Source organism: Hyla sarda, chromosome 6 (assembly GCF_029499605.1).
Source record: "Hyla sarda isolate aHylSar1 chromosome 6, aHylSar1.hap1, whole genome shotgun sequence".
Lineage (NCBI taxonomy): Eukaryota > Metazoa > Chordata > Amphibia > Anura > Hylidae > Hyla > Hyla sarda.
The window spans coordinates 227,862,881-227,876,450 of record NC_079194.1 but is presented as its reverse complement, the minus strand read 5'-3'; the positions used below and the strand labels follow the sequence as shown (position 1 = coordinate 227,876,450).

Below are 13,570 nucleotides of genomic sequence, written 5' to 3'. Positions count from 1 at the left end.
GCCCCGTAGACCAATGCGGGTCATGAAAAAAAGAATATTAAAGCCCTAAGAAAAATGTTGGTGCTATATTAGGAAATTATTATAACGTGGTATCATTTAGAAATAGAATTATATATACGGTATATATATATATATATACACATATACACACACACACTATGTATGTAGTAAATCCTCACCTCACTGTTAGTCCATAAACCTGTTAGTCCATAAGGCTGTGTTCACACTTAGTATTTTGGTCAATCTTTTAAGCCAACACCAGGAGTGGATCCAAATCATAGAAAAAGGTGCAAATCTTTCCATTACAGTTTTTTTCTGTATTGGTTCCTTTTCTGGTTTGGACTAAAAATACTGATCAAAATACTGTGTGTGAATTTAGTTGTAAAAGTAAGAAAATCCTGAATAAAAATAAACACACATCAGGATGGTTTCTTAGACTACATTGTGTCAGATCTTCACAAAAGTGGAATGTAGAGGTATAAACGATATGCAAATACAAATGCAAAATAATTATATATATATACACACATACATATATACAGGGCTCATGTTCTGGGGAAAAAAAGTGAGGGAACTCATCCACTACTGCTAATAGGAATGGTGTTCCTGCTGTGGAAAAAGTGCAGAAACGCAAATCCCACGCGTTCCTGTAGGACTTCAGCCCTGTATATATATCCCAATCATATCAGACAATTGTGACAGTATACTCTGATCTAAGGTTTCATATATATATATATATATATATATATATATATATATATATATATGAAATCTTAGATCAGAGTATACTGTCACAATTGACTGATATGATTGGAAGATTATATATATATATATATATATATATATATACACATATAAAATCTTAGATCAGAGTATACTGTCACAATTGACTGATATGATTGGAAGATTATATATATATATATATATATATATATACACATATAAAATCTTAGATCAGAGTATACTGTCACAATTGACTGATATGATTGGAAGATTATATATATATATATATATATATATATATATATATATATACACATATAAAATCTTAGATCAGAGTATACTGTCACAATTGACTGATATGATTGGGAGATAGATAGGTAGATAATATACTCTGATCTAAGATTTTATATGTGTATGTATATATATATATATATATATATATATATATATCTCCCAATCATATCAGACAATTGTGACAAACTCTGATCTAATATATATATATATATATATATATACACACACACATATATACACCCCAATCATATCAGATAGAACTAGTTCTGCTTTATCCGCACCATCCAATATAACGTCCTTACTACTGATAATCTACATTTCGTGGAATCATAGCCATCTATCTCCATCTAGAAGCCAAAATCAAGTTATTTAACCCTTTTTCAGTACATGTATATACAGTAACATCCTGTAACCATTCAGGATACATTTTTTTTTCAATACATACATAAATCCGCTCTTATTCTTCTTAAAAAATAAAAAAATAAAGTGTTTTTTGTTGGGCCCAAAGTGAAGGCACCAGAGACTGTCCCCCTGCAGATGCAACATAAAAACGCAGTCAAACCCCCCGAAAACTGTCCCATCAGCAGCTGCTTTACCTAATTTTCCTCTCGATGGCTGTTCCCCATAAGACAACACCTGCTTGGCTCACAGCGATGCTCATTTACAACTAGATTCTTGCTGCGGTGCGAAAATGACACAATTATTCCATCCTGTGAGGTAAATACCTATGCCAGGCGCACTAAACGTAGCGTCCCTATAAGAATCCCAACTAACCAGACAGATGTTTAGAAACGGAGCATAGAAACAGATAAACCTGGCAATAACTATGAAGAGCACAAAACACGGTAGGCAAACATCCTGCTGTCACAGTGCACAAAAAACAAACAACACAGCGCAAAAGTTTACTACAAGGCCTCAACTTCTGCACATCCATCTACTGTGTGTCACAGAAGGAGCAGAGCTTAGGCCAGTGTTTCCCTACCAGGGTACCTCCAGCTGTTGCAAAACTACAAATCCCAGCATGCCCGGACAGCCTTTGGCTGTCCGGGCATGCTGGGAGTTGTAGTTTTGCAACAGCTGCAGGCACCCTGGTTGGGAAACACTGGCTTAGGCTAACATGCTTATCGTGGGTTCATTTTACATAGGACTGCAGGTAAACCTACTGCTTCATCTCTTAGGGTACGTTCACACGCGCAGATTTTTTAGCGGGTTTTCCGCTGCGTATTTGAAAGTGGGCGGGCTCTTCTCGGCTGTCCGCAGCAGATTTTCCGCGGCGGAATGTACACTGTGGAAAATCCGCCGCAAGCCCCATTGAAGTCAGTAGGGACTGTGGCGGATTTTCCGCAGTGTAAATTCCGCCGCGGAAAATCTGCTGCGGAACAGCCGAGAAGAGCCCGCCCACTTTCAAATACACAGCGGAAAACCCGCAAAAAAATCTGCACGTGTGAACGTACCCTTAAAGTGAACGGACAAATTCAGCTCTGCTGCCTTGGTTGTAGACAAAGTATATGGGGGAGATTTATCAAAACCTGTCCAGACAAAAATTGCCGAGTTGCCCATAGCAACCAGATTGCTACTTTCATTTTTTAAATAAAATGAAAGAAGCAATCTGATTGGTTGCTATGGGCAACACAGCAACATTTCCTCTGGACACGTTTTGATAAATCTCCCCCTATGTGTTATACCTTTATCTAATTGGACATAGTAAAAAAGTTAAAGGGGTACTCCGGCGGAAAACTTTTTTTTTTAGTTTTATGAACTGGTGCCAGGAAGTTAAACAGATTTGTAAATGACTTCTATTAAAAAATCTTAATCCTTTCAGTACTTAGCGGCAGTTATGATCCACAGGAAGTTCTTCTCTTTTTGAATTTTCTTTATGCCTGACCACGGTACTTTTTAGTAGCTGTTTGCTACAGAGGAAATTCTTTACTTTTTGAGGGTGCGTTCACACGCTATTTGTTTTTGCGGGTTTTCTGCTGCGTATTTGAAAGTGGGCAGGCTCTTTTTGGCTGTCCGTAGCAGATTTTCCGCAGCGGACTTTACCCTGCGGAAAATCTGCCGCAGTCCCGACTGACTTCAATGGGGCTTGCGGCGGATTTTCCGCAGCGTAAATTCCTCTGTGGAAAATCTGCTGCGGACAGCCGAGAAGAGCCGGGTCCCTTTTAAATATGCAGCGAAAAAACCCGCAAAAACAAATAGCGTGTGAACGCACCCTGAATTTCTTTTTTGTGTTGTCCACAGTGCACCTCTGTCCGTGTCAGGAACTGTCCAGAGCAGCTTAGGTTTACTATAAGGATTTTCTCCTGCTCTGGACAGTTCCTGACATGGACAGAGGTGTCAGCAGAGAGCACTGTGGACAAGACAAAAAAGAAATTAAAAAAATAAAAGATTTTCCTCCATAGCAAACAGCTGCTAAAAAGTACTGTGGTCAGGCAGAAAGGAAATTCAAAAAGAAAAGAACTTCCTGTGGATCATAACCGCTGCTAAGTACTGAAAAGATTAAGATTTTTTAATAGAAGTCATTTACAAATCTGTTTAACTTTCTGGCACCAGTTCATTTAAAAAAAAAAAAAAAAGTTTTCTACCGGAGTACCCCTTTAACTAGTAGGAATATTGAGATTTATTTCCCTATATAACAGGGAGAAAAGAGCATGAAGAAAAAAAGGAGAGAAAGACAAAGAGAAAAAAAAGAGTGAAAAAAGTAATAGAGAGAAAAGAGAAAATAGTGAAAAAGTGTCTGGATATAAAATGTAACTAACTTGACAAGCAGAGTCGATCCTAAGCTATCAAGAACGCTGCTTGTTAGATATAGCAGAGCCAACTCAGTAATCCGGCAATGTGTATTCTACATCTACTATGGGCCTTCAGATGAAGAATACATAGGTGTATGTGTGTCCCACTTACAAACTTTCACATGTTACAACCCCCTATTCTAGAGTCCAGCAGAGCCGTCGTAATCCCCCCCCACTTTGGATAAACCCAAGAAATTGCCTTTAACTCGGAGAACTCTGAAAATGCATTGAAAATGAATGGTTTCAAATATGTTTACATTAGTACTGTACATTTATAGTAGTCATTATTAATATATACTCAATCTAAGTCATATATCATGCACGCAGATTACTATTTAGACCGACATCTATATCTAGGGGGGGAAAAGTGAAATTTGGATCATTTTAATTTTTTGGATGAACTGCCTGAATGTGGCGGCATTATACGCAGGATAAGGAACTGCATCTACGTAACTCACATACGTATCTGTACAACATTACATACTATACACATCATAGACAAAATAATATATATATATATATATTTACGATTTCAGGAGCCGGGGATTTAATTGGGGGATATAGGATAAAATAGGTAGAACCATCATGACTGTTTGCTGTGTGTATACGTTTGTGTGTACAGTATATATATATATATATATATATATATATACACACTGTACACACAAACGTATAGACACAGCAGTCATGATGGTTCTACATATTTTATCCTATATCCCCCAATTAAATCCCCGGCTCCTGAAATCGTACTATGCATTATGTATAGAAGGACAGTAATATCTGTACATTATAAATATTATATATGAATATATTATGCATATATACGATTGAAATCATACCGAAGTGCAGAACAAAGGCTTCCCATCCACATCAGTATAAAGTGGGACTTTAGAACAGCAGCTGTCCCAGCCGCCGATCCGCATAATGCCATAGAACAGTATGGGAAAAGGGGGGGAGCAGATCGTCCCATTGTAATAACTGTGGGTTTTAATCAAACTGTTATTAATTTCTAAGCATTTGGAAAGTCCACGAAGCAATTTCCGCAGTAGCGCAAAGTGCCACATCATATGTATCGCACTTTAATGGTGGATCTGGGAAACACTAGCGAAAGATAATTGGCAGGAATTTACCCTTCCACACTGCAATTCAACCATCCAAGAAATGAATACATCTGCAAAGTAAACCGGCTGCTCGGACACTGGCAATTTCCATCATAGCGTACGATTCGTGCCAGTCTCCTTTTGGTGCCCGGTATTATAAATGCCACTTTAAAAAAATTAAAAAAAAATTGTATGTGCCTAATATACTCTCACCCACCTCTGCAGCACCCAGACCTCATATGGTTCCATAATGACATAAACCCATTTCTAATCAAAACCCAGCGAAAACATGGCGTGCAAGTAAAACAAAACATTAGTAGCAAAAACACTATCTCCAAAAATGCTGAATAAAAATGCTGAATAAAAATACTGAATAAAAATGCTGGATAAAAATACTGAATAAAAATACTGAATAAAAATGCTGAATAAAAATACTGAAGGATACAAGGTAGTAGATTAAATAAAAACATCCTGTAGAATAATAACATACATTTACTATACAATAATAACAACATGCATGCAAAAGATAAAAAGAGACAAAGTGCTGGCACGCCACTGAAATCTAGAACTCCCCTCGTTTAGGACAGTTTTTTTCCAACCAGAGTGCCTCCAGCTGTTGCAAAACTACAACTCCCAGCATGACCGGACAGCCTTCGGCTGTCCGGGCATGCTGGGAGTTGTAGTTTTGCAACAGCTGGAGGCACCCTGGTTGGGAAACACTGGTTTAGGAGTTTGCAAAGTGTGTGGCTCACAGAGAGCGCTGCTCGCTACCTATTAAAGTCCATGTTGGGTTGGATGCTGATCTCTGAAGGACTCTCCACAGTAGAAAGCCAGAGATCTCCCTGCAGGCTGATCCTCAGTGTCTCCTCTCTCTCTCTCTTTCTCTTTCTCTGGCTGACACGCTCCCTGTCTCGCTCCCCCCCTCCTCTCTCCCTTATTCTGGGATTGATTGATTACAATCAGTGACCAAAGGCTGTGACATGGGCATGCACTTGGCTCACTACTGCACAGTGAAATACACAGTCTGGGGACAGGACAGACGAAAGGAGGGGGGCGAGATAGCAAAGATATTAATATTATTTCACCGCATCAGGGATATGACAGGTTCAGTGATTATTAGGGGGCAAGCTATTATTAAAAGGCTGCGAGGAAGCGGGGGGGGGGGGGGGGTTCTTCTTTATAATAAGTGCATTAACCTCTACAACAATCATTCTTCTCATAATATTTGGGATTATTCTGTAAATAATAAACATAAAGTCCCGTGTTTGCACAACAAAAATATTTACAAATATTTACAAAGAAAAATAAAACACATTTTAAAATAAAAACATTTTTTCTTCTTTTTTTATAGCTAAATTGAAAAAAAATTAATAAAATAAAAATACACATAATACCCAGATATTAAAAGATGCCGGTCTATCTACATGCTTCGAATCATCGCAGAAGAAAAAGCTCCATAAAATGTCTAAAAATAAATAAATAAATAAAATAAATAACATTATTTTTTTGGGGGGGAACTTCATTGACAGGGTTTAAACAATAAATAAATAAAATAAATAAATAAAAATCATGCAAGGGTTTAAAAAGATCAAAGCCCCTGCCATGTATTGTATTCCGACCCTGCTATGGCCTTAGAACACGGCGGTCGCTCTAAAAGGCGTATTAACCCCTCGTATTCCCCCTGCTTCTCTTTCCATCAAACTTGAACAGGCAACAAATTGTAAATGAAATAGTTTTTGTGTTTCGGAACCGGTTTCGGTGACTTACTTATTTTTCTTTCTGTTGTAATATACAAATCCCTCCCCTGGCCAAGGCCTCAGATCTCAGAGGAGGATTGTTATGGAATATAATAGTCCATGCATAGTGTACAGTATATGTGTATGTGCCCTGTGTATGCAGAAGGACATGGGGGGGGGATGTGTCTGTATATGAGTGCCCAGCCTCCATCACAATAGACATCTCCCTGGGAATATTATTCAGTGTGTGCCCCCCTCCTCCCTTCCCTTGGCCTGATGTGACATTGCAATGCCCCCCAGACCTTGCAAAATACATCTAATGCCTGCTGATCCCTCTATTCCACCTGGAAGAAGAGGGACAGAAAGGGAAGAGAGAGGGAGAGGGGGAATGGGAAAGAGAAGGAAGGAAGAGGGGGAGGGAGAGGGCAGATCATGTCGCTCTCCAATTAATTAGCAAAGAAAAATCATGCAACCTAGTAGAAGCCCAATGAGTGCCCCCTGCTCTGCCCCGTCTGCCCTGTGCTGTGGGGGTGGGGGGCACAGCCCCCTGTCTGCCCTGCTGCTACTGCTGCTGGCAATGACAAGGCACCTCTAACCCACAGGCTTTGTGTGTTGTTTCTATCTGATTTACATCCCCCTTTGCTATAATGTGGCTGAGGATGAGGAGGCTTTACCTGCTGCTGGAGTCCCTGGGCTGCCTTCAGTGCTGTGCTGGGAGCTCGTCCATGGGGGCCGGGGGTCGGGAGGTGCTGTCACAAGGAGCAGACAGGGTGAAACCTTCGACCCTGAGGGTCCCCCGGCTGCTCTAGAGTGGAAATGAGAGACTCAGGGAGGAAAATGAGAGCAGCCTCGATCTGAGGAGAGCAGAGAGTGCAGTGAGTAGGGGCTGCCACTGGGTCAGGGAGCAGGAGACAGACAGCCACTGGGGTCACCTCCTATCTCTGCACTGCCTGCATCTCTGCCCTCCTGTACTCTCTGCACTCACACTCCACTCATCTCTGCCGCCTCCTGTACTCTCTGCACTCACACTCCACTCATCTCTGCCCCTCCTGTACTCTCTGCACTCACACTCCACTCATCTCTGCCCCTCCTGTACTCTCTGCACTCACACTCCACTCATCTCTGCCCCTCCTGTACTCTCTGCACTCACACTCCACTCATCTCTGCCCCTCCTGTACTCTCTGCACTCACACTCCACTCATCTCTACCCCTCCTGTACTCTCTGCACTCACACTCCACTCATCTCTGCCCCTCCTGTACTCTCTGCACTCACACTCCACTCATCTCTGCCCCTCCTGTACTCTCTGCACTCACACTCCACTCATCTCTGCCCCTCTTGTACTCTCTGCACTCACACTCCACTCATCTCTGCCCCTCCTGTACTCTCTGCACTCACACTCCACTCATCTCTGCCCCTCCTGTACTCTATCTGCACTCACACTCCACTCATCTCTACCCCTCCTGTACTCTCTGCACTCACACTCCATTCATCTCTGCCCCTCCTGTACTCTCTGCACTCACACTCCACTCATCTCTGCCCCTCCTGTACTCTATCTGCACTCACACTCCACTCATCTGTACCCCTCCTGTACTCTCTGCACTCACACTCCACTCATCTCTACCCCTCCTGTACTCTCTGCACTCACACTCCACTCATCTCTGCCCCTCCTGTACTCTCTGCACTCACACTCCACTCATCTCTGCCCCTCCTGTACTCTCTGCACTGCCTGCATCTCTGCCCCTCCTGTACTCTCTGCACTCACACTCCACTCATCTCTGCCCCTCCTGTACTCTCTGCACTCACACTCCACTCATCTCTGCCCCTCCTGTACTCTCTGCACTCACACTCCACTCATCTCTACCCCTCCTGTACTCTCTGCACTCACACTCCACTCATCTCTACCCCTCCTGTACTCTCTGCACTCACACTCCACTCATCTCTGCCCCTCCTGTACTCTCTGCACTCACACTCCACTCATCTCTGCTCCTCCTGTACTCTCTGCACTCACACTCCACTCATCTCTGCCCCTCCTGTACTCTCTGCACTCACACTCCACTCATCTCTGCTCCTCCTGTACTCTCTGCACTCACACTCCACTCATCTCTACCCCTCCTGTACTCTCTGCACTCACACTCCACTCATCTCTGCCCCTCCTGTACTCTCTGCACTCACACTCCACTCATCTCTGCTCCTCCTGTACTCTCTGCACTCACACTCCATTCATCTCTACCCCTCCTGTACTCTCTGCACTCACACTCCACTCATCTCTGCCCCTCCTGTACTCTCTGCACTCACACTCCCAGCATCTCTCCCGCCTCCTGTACTCTCTGCACTCACACTCCCAGCATCTCTGCCGCCTCCTGTACTCTCTGCACTCACACTCCATTCATCTCTGCCGCCTCCTGTACTCTCTGCACTCACACTCCACTCATCTCTGCTCCTCCTGTACTCTCTGCACTCACACTCCATTCATCTCTACCCCTCCTGTACTCTCTGCACTCACACTCCCAGCATCTCTCCCGCCTCCTGTACTCTCTGCACTCACACTCCCAGCATCTCTGCCGCCTCCTGTACTCTCTGCACTCACACTCCATTCATCTCTGCCGCCTCCTGTACTCTCTGCACTCACACTCCCAGCATCTCTACCCCTCCTGTACTCTCTGTACTCACACTCCATTCATCTCTGCCCCTCCTGTACTCTCTGCACTCACACTCCACTCATCTCTACCCCTCCTGTACTCTCTGCACTCCACTCATCCTTGCCGCCTCCTGTACTCTCTGCACTCACACTCCACTCATCTCTGCCCCTCCTGTACTCTCTGCACTCACACTCCACTCATCTCTACCCCTCCTGTACTCTCTGCACTCACACTCCATTCATCTCTACCCCTCCTGTACTCTCTGCACTCACACTCCACTCATCTCTACCCCTCCTGTACTCTCTGCACTCACACTCCACTCATCTCTACCACCTCCTGTACTCTCTGCACTCACACTCCATTCATCTCTGCCCCTCCTGTACTCTCTGCACTCACACTCCATTCATCTCTACCCCTCCTGTACTCTCTGCACTCACACTCCCAGCATCTCTGCCCCTCCTGTACTCTCTGCACTCACACTCCATTCATCTCTACCCCTCCTGTACTCTCTGCACTCACACTCCATTCATCTCTAGCCCTCCTGTACTCTCTGCACTCACACTCCCAGCATCTCTACCCCTCCTGTACTCTCTGCACTCACACTCCCAGCATCTCTGCCCCTCCTGTACTCTCTGCACTCACACTCCCAGCATCTCTGCCGCCTCCTGTACTCTCTGCACTCACACTCCCAGCATCTCTGCCGCCTCCTGTACTCTCTGCACTCACACTCCATTTATCTCTGCCGCCTCCTGTACTCTCTGCACTCACACTCCCAGCATCTATACCCCTCCTGTACTCTCTGTACTCACACTCCATTCATCTCTGCCCCTCCTGTACTCTCTGCACTCACACTCCACTCATCTCTACCCCTCCTGTACTCTCTGCACTCACACTCCACTCATCTCTGCCGCTTCCTGTACTCTCTGCACTCACACTCCACTCATCTCTACCCCTCCTGTACTCTCTGCACTCACACTCCACTCATCTCTACCCCTCCTGTACTCTCTGCACTCACACTCCATTTATCTCTGCCCCTCCTGTACTCTCTGCACTCACACTTCATTCATCTCTACCCCTCCTGTACTCTCTGCACTCACACTCCCAGCATCTCTGCCCCTCCTGTACTCTCTGCACTCACACTCCATTCATCTCTACCCCTCCTGTACTCTCTGCACTCACACTCCATTCATCTCTACCCCTCCTGTACTCTCTGCACTCACACTCCCAGCATCTCTACCCCTCCTGTACTCTCTGCACTCACACTCCCAGCATCTCTGCCCCTCCTGTACTCTCTGCACTCACACTCCCAGCATCTCTGTGCCTCCTGTACTCTCTGCACTCATACTCCATTCATCTCTGCCCCTCCTTGTACTCTCTGCACTCATAGTCCATTCATCTCTGCCCCTCCTGTACTCTCTGCACTCACACTCCCAGCATCTCTACCCCTCCTGTACTCTCTGCACTCACACTCCATTCATCTCTACCCCTCCTGTACTCTCTGCACTCACACTCCCAGCATCTCTACCCCTCCTGTACTCTCTGCACTCACACTCCCAGCATCTCTACCCCTCCTGTACTCTCTGCACTCACACTCCATTCATCTCTACCCCTCCTGTACTCTCTGCACTCACACTCCCAGCATCTCTACCCCTCCTGTACTCTCTGCACTCACACTCCCAGCATCTCTGCCCCACCTGTACTCTCTGCACTCACACTCCCAGCATCTCTGCCGCCTCCTGTACTCTCTGCACTCATACTCCATTCATCTCTGCCCCTCCTGTACTCTCTGCACTCATACTCCATTCATCTCTGCCCCTCCTGTACTCTCTGCACTCACACTCCACTCATCTCTACCCCTCCTGTACTCTCTGCACTCACACTCCATTCATCTCTGCCCCTCCTGTACTCTCTGCACTCACACTCCCAGCATCTCTACCCCTCCTGTACTCTCTGCACTCACACTCCATTCATCTCTACCCCTCCTGTACTCTCTGCACTCACACTCTCATCATCTCTACCCCCTCTTTTACTCTCTGCACTCACACTCCACTCATCTCTACCCCTCCTGTACTCTGTGCACTTACACTCCCATCATATTTACCCCCTCCTGTAGTCTCTGCACTCACAATGCCAGCATCTCTACTGCCTCATGTACTCTCTGCACTCACACTCCATTCATCTCTACCCCTTCCTGTACTCTGCACTCACACTCTCATCATCTCTACCCCCTCATGTACTCTCTGCACTCATACTCCCGTTATCTCTACCCCCTCCTGTACTCTTTGCCCTCCCACTCCCACTATCTCAACCCCTCCTGTACTCTCTGCACTCACGCTCCCAGCATCTCTGCCACCTCATGTACTATCTGTACTTACACTCCATTCTTTCTCCCCCTCCTGTACTCACTGCACTTACACTCCATTCATCTCTGCCACCTCCTGTACTCTCTACTCTTACACTCCATCTCTACTCCCTTCTGTACTCTCTGCACTCACACTCCAAGCATCTCTGTCACCTCACGTACTCTCTGCACTCACATTCCCATTATCTCTTCTGCCTACTGTACTCTCTGCACTCATACTCCACTATCTATTCTGCCTATTGTACTCTCTGCACTCACACTTCGGACATATCTGCCGCCTCCTGTACTCTCTGCACTCACACTCCCAGCATCTCTGCCACCTCCTGTACTCTCTGCACTTACACTCCATCTCTACTCCCTTCTGTACTCTCTGCACTCACACTCCAAGCATCTCTGTCACCTCACGTACTCTCTGCACTCACATTCCCATTATCTCTTCTGCCTACTGTACTCTCTGCACTCATACTCCACTATCTATTCTGCCTATTGTACTCTCTGCACTCACACTTCGGACATATCTGCCGCCTCCTGTACTCTTTGCACTCACACTCCCAGCATCTCTGCCACCTCATGTACTCTCTGCACTCACACTCTCATCATCTCTACCCCTTCCTGTACTCTCTGCACTCACACACCATTCATCTCTACCCCTTCCTGTACTCTCTGCACTCACACTCCCATTATCTCTACCCCCCTCCTGTACTCTTTGCACTCACACTCCCATTATCTCTACCCCCTTGTGTACTCTTTGCACTCACACTCCCATTATCTCTACCCCCTCCCATACTCTCTGCACTCACACTCCCAGCATCTCTGCCGTCTCATGTACTCTCTGAACTTACACTCCATTCATCTCTGCCGTCTCATGTACTCTCTGCACTCACAATCCCATTATCTCTGCCACCTCCTGTACTCTCTGCACTCAAACTTCCATTATCACTTCTGCCTACTGTACTCTCTGCACTCACACTCCCAGCATCTCTGCCACCTCCTGCACTCTCTCCACTCACACTCCCATTATCTCTACCCCCTCCTGTACTCTTTGCACTCACACTCCCATTATCTCTACCCCCTTGTGTACTCTCTGCACTCACACTCCCAGCATCTCTGCCGCCTCCTGCACTCTCTCCACTCACACTCCCAGCATCTCTGCCGCCTCATGTACTCTCTGCACTCACACTCCCATTATCTCTACTACCTGTGTACTCTCTGCACTCACACTCCATTCATCTCTACCCTCTTCTGTACTCTATGCTCTCACACTCCTAGCATCTCTGCCGCCTCATGTACTCACTGCACTCACACTCCTATTATCTCTTCTGTCTCCTGTACTCTCCGCACTCACACTACATTCATCTTTACCCCGTCCAGTACTCTCCGCACTCACATTCCCAGCATCTCTGCCGCCTCATGCACTCTCTGCACTCACACTCACATCATCTCTGCCACCTCCTGTACTCTGTGCATTTACAATTCCATAATTTCTGTCTCCTTCTTTTCTCTGTGCATTCACATTCCCATCATTTTCACTGCCTCCTGTACTCTCTGCACTCACACTCTCATCATCTCTACCCCTTTCTGTACTCTCTGCACTCACATTCCCATTATCTCTACCCCGTCCTGTACTCTCTGCACTCACACTCCCAGCATCTCTGCCGTCTCATGTACTCTCTGAACTTACACTCCATTCCTCTCTACCGTCTCATGTACTCTCTGAACTCACACTCCCATTATCTCTTCTGCCTACTGTACTCTCTGCACTCACACTCCCATTATCTCTTCTGCCTACTGTACTCTCTGCACTCACACTCCCAGCATCTCTGCCGCCTCCTGTACTCTCTGCACTCACACTCCATTCATCTCTACCCCCTCCTGTACTCTCTGCACTCACATTCCCAGCATCTCTGCCGCCTCATGCACTCT

General features: G+C 45.6%; 1 protein-coding gene across 4 annotated transcripts in view; it reads right to left on the bottom strand.

Moving 5' to 3' along the window:
• Window positions 1-13,570, bottom strand: part of MPPED2 (metallophosphoesterase domain containing 2) — a 207,979-nt gene that overhangs the window by 187,853 nt on the left and 6,556 nt on the right. Inside the window, exons 1-2 of one of the 4 annotated variants that reach the window (XM_056526667.1) lie at window positions 7,320-7,556; window positions 6,304-6,374 (exon numbers count right to left, since the gene is read on the bottom strand). The exons of 1 other annotated variant lie outside the window; for it this stretch is intronic. The gene's annotated coding sequence lies outside the window, so the exon portion shown is untranslated. Of the gene's footprint in view, window positions 1-5,680; window positions 5,789-6,303; window positions 6,375-7,319; window positions 7,557-13,570 lie in introns of those variants that run through there. 2 more of the 4 variants (XM_056526666.1, XM_056526665.1) reach the window with 2 other exon arrangements.